At 50.4% G+C, this 6,531-nt stretch overlaps 1 protein-coding gene across 1 annotated transcript in view; it reads right to left on the bottom strand.

Moving 5' to 3' along the window:
- The window catches only part of RPH3AL (rabphilin 3A-like (without C2 domains)), a gene marked incomplete at its 3' end in the record, with an annotated part of 25,133 nt that overhangs the window by 10,886 nt on the left and 7,716 nt on the right, over positions 1-6,531 (bottom strand). The gene's annotated exons all lie outside the window — the stretch shown is intronic.

The raw sequence follows: 6,531 nt of genomic DNA, 5'->3' as shown, positions 1-6,531 counted from the left end.
GCCGGGGAGAAAGCAACCCTTCCTTACCGTCACTCTCTGAACAGACCTTGCAACATCTGTAATTTAATTTGAAGCACTGAAGAGACCTATTATCTTCAGGCGAGCTCCAATTTAGGCACACCATAAAACCAGACACAGCAAGGCCTGCTGGAAGAAAGGGCTGGTCACCCACGGCTTTCTCACTACCCCAAAGCAAGTCCAGTTATAGAAGGAGTTAATGATATAACACACCCAGCTCTGATACAGTAATACCAGTACAAAATCGATTCTATGCACACACATTCACTTCAGATTGGTGCTTCTAATAGAGTTTGGTCTCATTACAGCAGTACTGGAACGGTTTTGAGACCGGCTCTGCAACAGCTGCAGCAAGATGCTCTCCCTGTATTCACTCAGCACCTCTGCTCCCCGGGCCAGCCGCACGCCCCCTCCGCAACGACCACCGGTCCCGTTCTGTGCCACACATGGGCACACAGGTTAGTTTTTGTGTCCATGCAGCCAAACAGATCGATGCCGCTGACTGCTGTTGATGGGAGTTTCATTGATTGCAGGAGTCGCCCAACAACGAAGCTCTTGCTTGATTTTAAATTAATAGATCTATAACTTCAAGAATAAAAGTCCCGTTCATCAGCAGGATCTGCTCTTTCCAAGGAGGAGAGGGTTTTGCTCCCACTAGTCCCGTTGTCACGTAAGGCGAAATCTGGCCCCCGCGGCAGCCTGGGTTTGGGTGGAGATGGAATTTCATCAGCGGGAGGCACAGCCAGCCCCTTCCAGGCTCTTCCACAGCCCGGTTTTAAGTAACATTGATCATCCCTTACTCCGAGTGCTTGACACAGGGGAGTAAAGAACCGTATCTGCATTACGCCAGATCAGGACACGGTGGCCATGCAGAACAGCCACACCATGGTTCGGCGATGGCAGCCATCCCCGGCCCACCACGCTCCAACCGTCCCAGCCAAACACAACCCAAATCCACGCTAAATACTGACCTCCTTCAGGCTCCTGTCCTGCCTCCCCTCACACCTCAACTACCCGAAAGCAAAGCGGGGGAGGTCACGGGGGAGAAGAGCTACTTCAGCAACAGGCTCCTTCTTTCATGACTTCAGACCAATTTGACGGCCATGACCACGACAAGCTGAGGGAGCTCAATGCCTTTTATAACCCTGATAATATTCCTATTAAAGTGGCATCAAGCCATCATCAGAGCTAGAGCATGAGACGGTCAGAAGCAGATGTTTATTTTTATCTAGCACACTAGTGCAGTCTGTAAAGGGGACAGAGTCACCGGGCCCTGGTGAAAGGCGTGTTACTGCTCAGACGTCTCCCTCCTCTTTCTCCTCTGAACATACAAGTGCTAAAACAAGCTCCTAAAGGGAGAAAAGATTAGGACTTGCTGATGAAGGAACGGAATCACAGCCGAAGGAATCGTAACAAACACTTGCAGCCCGCCCCAGGGTTCACGTCTTGAGGCCACAAGTCCCCTAAACCAAGATGCTTAGAAAGGATGCTGGCTGCAAAGCCACGTTTTGCTCTACCACCTACTGCTTGCCACGCAGCAGCTGTGCTCGTTCCGCAGCCGCCTCCCTTCGCAGCAGTCCGGGATGGGCTGGGTGAGAGGAAGGGAGCGACCTTTAGCTTCCCAGGCCGACGCCAGCATTGCTGGCTCAGCCCCCAGCCCGCGAAAGGCAGGGGAGCAGGTTCTCGTGGGCTGCAATGCTGAAAGAAGAGAAAGGCAGCTGCAAACGCAGCCACCCTGGGAGGACGTTGCTGCCGTCGCCCTCCCGCAGCACACACCCCCAGGCTCCCCACGCTCACGTCGTCCCGGCTCTCCACCACGGCTCTGGCTCGCTGCAAACCACTGGCAGGAAGAAAGAGCAAGCGCTCTTCAGCTTCGTTATTTGCATTCATTTGCTTTTCCATAACACAGAGATTTCCAATTACATTATTTACAGCAATCTGTTGTCAACTCCCACATTCAGCACTCGAGGACGAAGAAAATTAAAAGGCAGCGAAATTGCTGCTCGGCGCTTTGTTTCCGGAATAGCAAAATCCATTGCACCTCTGACCCCGACGTTTCTCAAGCTGCAATGGCTGACAGCCTTCACCAATTTATCACTCCCCTCTCAATCAGGCCTCTTTTTTTCCCATGGCTCTATTCTAGAGGACACTATTTTGAGTCCAACCACTCGCTACCACCCCCCAAAATAATACGGCAGGCTATTGATGAGTTCTTTGAATTGCAAACAGGTGCACATCACTTCGATTCAATCCAGAGTCACCCAAAATAAATGCTCCCCTCCATCAGGATGGTATTTTGCCAAGAAACCATCATGCCAGGCCGTCATACGCCTGGGCTACGTCGGTTTATAATGTTCAAAATGGTACGAGTGCGTCAGTGAAAAGGGAAGTCTTGGGGGCAAAAGAGGAGGAGACAACGCCGTTCCTCCACCGCTGTAATCTTCCTCCACATGGTTTATTGTGATAAACCAGGAGACGCAGCCAGCCATGAAAATGCTGTTAAGAAATTAAAGAGAAAAGCGAAGCAGAGGGGGCAAATTAAAACTTCCACAAGTCCCTGACAGCTGACACTCTCTTTCATATCCAGCGGGGTTTAAAAAAAGCCGTCTCCCCCCACCCTGCTTAAACTGTTTTCATTATCACTACAGTTTTGGATGTGTCAATTCAAATGTAAATGTGCACAAACGCTTCCAAGAGGATTTTAATTACGATGATAGCATCGCTAATTATGGATATATAAAAAAATACATATAAAAAGTGGTAATTCAGGAAGGTGCTTCGCAGAACCCGGTGGTATCAGTCAAAACAGGGCTGTGCAGAGAGTTAAACGCTGGGCGGGATTCACCAAACGCAGCAGGTCCCAATTCCCCTTCAGGCCAGGTGACAGGCAGACCTCAGCCACAGCCCGGCACTGCTGCCCGAGCTGTTATCAGGCTCACACGCTCTGCCAGAGGCCTGGCAGCAGGGCAGCGTTCCAGCCACAGGCATGCCCACCACTGCCACTCCCAGGCAGTTTTGCTCCTCTGACAGCTGCTGCAACTCGTTTTGCTGGAGGACTCGCTCCCCTTCTGCCCTGCGCTCTCGTTCCCGTGGGTGCATCACTGCTGCACTGCCAGGTCAGCAACCAGACGCACTGCAAACCCACGGCCAGCGTTTGCTGCGGTGAGGGATCGGTGTCCCCAGTCGAGCCATGGCACTCACACCGTGGAGAAAGAGGCTCGCCTCCGGGAGGATCAGCCCTCCACGCTCAGTCTCCGGAGAGGCAATGCAAGATGCAAAGCCAGAAAAGCAACGCAGCACGTGGAGGAGGGTAGAAGGAAGGGAGATTGTTCCTCTTGAAAGTGAAGTGAGCTTGACTCAGTTTGCTTCTGCCCTTGCTTGCAGGAACAATAAGCCACAATCCACATCTGCTTTAATTCCAGTGCCCTCGGGAGACATTGCAAAGGAGAATGTCCACAGAATCCTGCAAGAACTAAAGGGGGTTTTCAAGATATGCCTCTGCAAACAGCTGGGACAAGTGGCATCTCCAAGAGGCCAGTTCTGGCTAAAGCAGGTGAGGTCTATCTTAACTGAAGAAGAGACACACTTACGAAGCAGGGGTGTCTGCTGGTCCTTGGGGATGTTCTCTTTGCCAGTAGAAACGGCCAGGCTCCATCAGGTCCCGGCCGTGTGAGAACACAGGACTTTCCTCCCAGCGCCTCTGGCAGCTCACAGACCCTCACCCTGTGCGGGTACACGATGCTCGGCAGTTTGGAACACGCTGTTTTGCTTCTGGATGATTGCAACACAGGCAGAATCCACTAATCACCTCCACTCTCCAGAAAACAGTGTCACAGCAACTTGTTCCTCACGGCCATGCAGCACAGCCTTCCCAGTGGAGGTTTTAGAGGAAACAGGAGGCGGCAAAGAACACGTATGAATGGCTGAGGCTGGGATCTGGGGAAGGCATCAAACATTCAACTCCAAGCGGAAAACGGATACAAACAATAGATGGTTACTTTGGTCTGCATTTTGACCCAGGCAGACTGATGATTTCATCGTAACTGAAGCCAGATTCTGTCCACACAGCAAAGGGCGAAGATGACTACGCGTCACCGTACGTACGCTGGCTTATAACAACCCTACAGGGACAAACGACCACAAGGAGGATGGAAGGGTGAAAGCTTTAGCATGGATGAACTTCAGCTGTTAGCTGGTGTAGTGAACATCCAACCCTGCCACCCCAGCTTGAGACCCACAAGACTCACGTGCTCACTCGGTGCGTGGCAGAGGCTAAAGGGGACAATTACAGTCCCAGGCTCTTGTCCCAGCCAGATGACACTTATTAACTCTAGCCAACATCATTTAGTCCAGCCTGGTTTCCAAATGGCCTCCCCTTCTCACTTCAGTGCCTGCCAGTCTCGCACCAGCAGAGCTGAGAGCTTCAAGAAGATCATGCTCAAGTAGTTTGAGCAGCGCTTCAGGAAATCAGACAGTGATCAAAGCCCTGAAGTGGAGGGACTCGCCTGGCTTGGAAACAGCACATCTCATCACACCTGCTGGGAGGGGCTCTCCAGACCAGCATCTAACACTCGCCCACTAACGCTGGACACGTTTAGGGGCCCAGCAAGTTGGGAGGTGTTGCCAGAGCTCTGTGGCCTGGGACAAGCCTCCTCGTTGGCGTGAGCTAAAGAAGCACCTTGCTCAGTCATGCTGTGCATTGAGAAGGGAAGAGAAGAACAGTGACACTGTTACTGCATCACACGACCCAAAGTGCTCTGGCACGTTCCTGAAGCTCCTTGCCTGGATTCTCAGGAAATAAAATGGGGCTGGTATCTACTCACCGCGCAGGGGATTCGGAGGTTAGACAGAAATGAGAATATCCGATCTCAAAGAGCAGACATCCATCTGCGCTCACTGACAGCAAATATAACCTTCAGCAAAGAGCATGGCCAAATGGGTTTGATCCAGAGCAGATGGCAATACGAAACAGATCCAGATCACAGAAACAGACGGCAACAAGGAACTGCTTGTGAACACAAGCCTGTGAAAGAAACCTGGTAATTTAGTGTGTGCCCTGAACCAGCTTTAGGGACTGCACTAGCACCAGCCATCAGCCGGCGGCAGAAGAGCCTCATCTCTTCCTCACACAGACTCTTAGGAAAGACCTGATCAAAGCCACTCTCCAGGCATTTATTCCGATACTGCCTCAACTTCCCTGCCCTGGCTGACATGCCTGAAGACTTCTGCCAATTCTCAGTGCTTCTGCCTTCTCCCAAATCAAAAGCAGAGCATGTTGGATGACAGAGGGGATGTATGATGATGCCTGGCTGCGTGCCCACACTGTGACCCTCCCAACCTGCCCTGGAGGGCAGGGCGCTGGCATCACCGCAAACAAGAAAGGAGGCAGACCTGACCCATCCTTAAAGAGCATCAAAAAACAAAGACAAAGATTAGGGTTGGAAGGTAAGATGAAGCTCTCTTTTAATTTGTCTAAGGAGGAAAGTTCCATCCATTAGGGCAGCACTTCAGTCACGTCTCAGGTTTCATAGACAGCGTGAGCACTGAAGGTCAACGCACCCTCACACACTGGCCACATTTACTGCACTGGTTCATATTCTTCTCCGCCCAGTGAGCACAGTTCCTCAAATAGGAAAAAAAACCAACTGTACAGTGTGACATGAGGAAAAAATACAGAAACAACAGAATAAAAGAAATGAAGCCAATTTTAGTCCCATACCGATCTCCCTGCAGAACACTGAAAATATCTTGACCTGCCTCACTCTCCATTTGGAATTCAAAATACCTGGATGATTCAGTGTATCAAATTATGAGCAATATCTGAGGAGCTCCAGTGCTCTGTGCCTGCCATACCCACACCCACACTGCTGCTCAAAAGCTAAAGACCAGCAGCAGCCATGTACCCCCATCCTACCTGAAAATGATCTTTGCAAGTGCTCTCACACAGACAAACCCCTCCTGTGTCAAACCCAAGCAATGTGAAGCTTCCGCAACTAGTATAAAAAAACCTCAGCATCTCAAACACCTAAACAAATGCTCTCGCTACACTTCAAAAATGGATTTAGCAGAGCACCCAAGTTTCACAGTTGGTTGCGGTGGTCAGAAATAGCCGCAATGGATTGTTGTTGGAGGACCACAAGCAAAAGCCCAAAATAAATTGATGGAACAAATGAAAACTCTTCTGTAATCACAGAACAAATTTACCGACTTCACTGTAGAGCAGCGAGCCCTGATGCTGGTGGATGCTGGCTGGCAGACAAGAACTGAGACAGGCTATTACTTCTTGCAGTGTAAAGTCAAGGATGAAGGATATAAAAATTTAGTGACCTGCATTAGAAGTCTAATGCAGGTTATTGGCAAGTTGGGGGATTTTGCAGGCAGGGAGGAAAACAGACTTAAAAACTGCAATCCTGGTTATTTTTAGAGGGACAAATATTGCAGCTCTAGATCTCTCCAGCTGTGTTAAAGAACCGGCGTTCGCCAAGTTTATTTGCCACAGAGCTAGGAGGGAAA

The sequence above is a fragment of the Buceros rhinoceros genome, unplaced genomic scaffold, assembly GCF_000710305.1.
Source record: "Buceros rhinoceros silvestris isolate BGI_N320 unplaced genomic scaffold, ASM71030v1 scaffold27126, whole genome shotgun sequence".
NCBI lineage: Eukaryota > Metazoa > Chordata > Aves > Bucerotiformes > Bucerotidae > Buceros > Buceros rhinoceros.
Note: the sequence above shows the minus strand (reverse complement) of the source record. Positions and strands in the feature narration are given on the sequence as shown.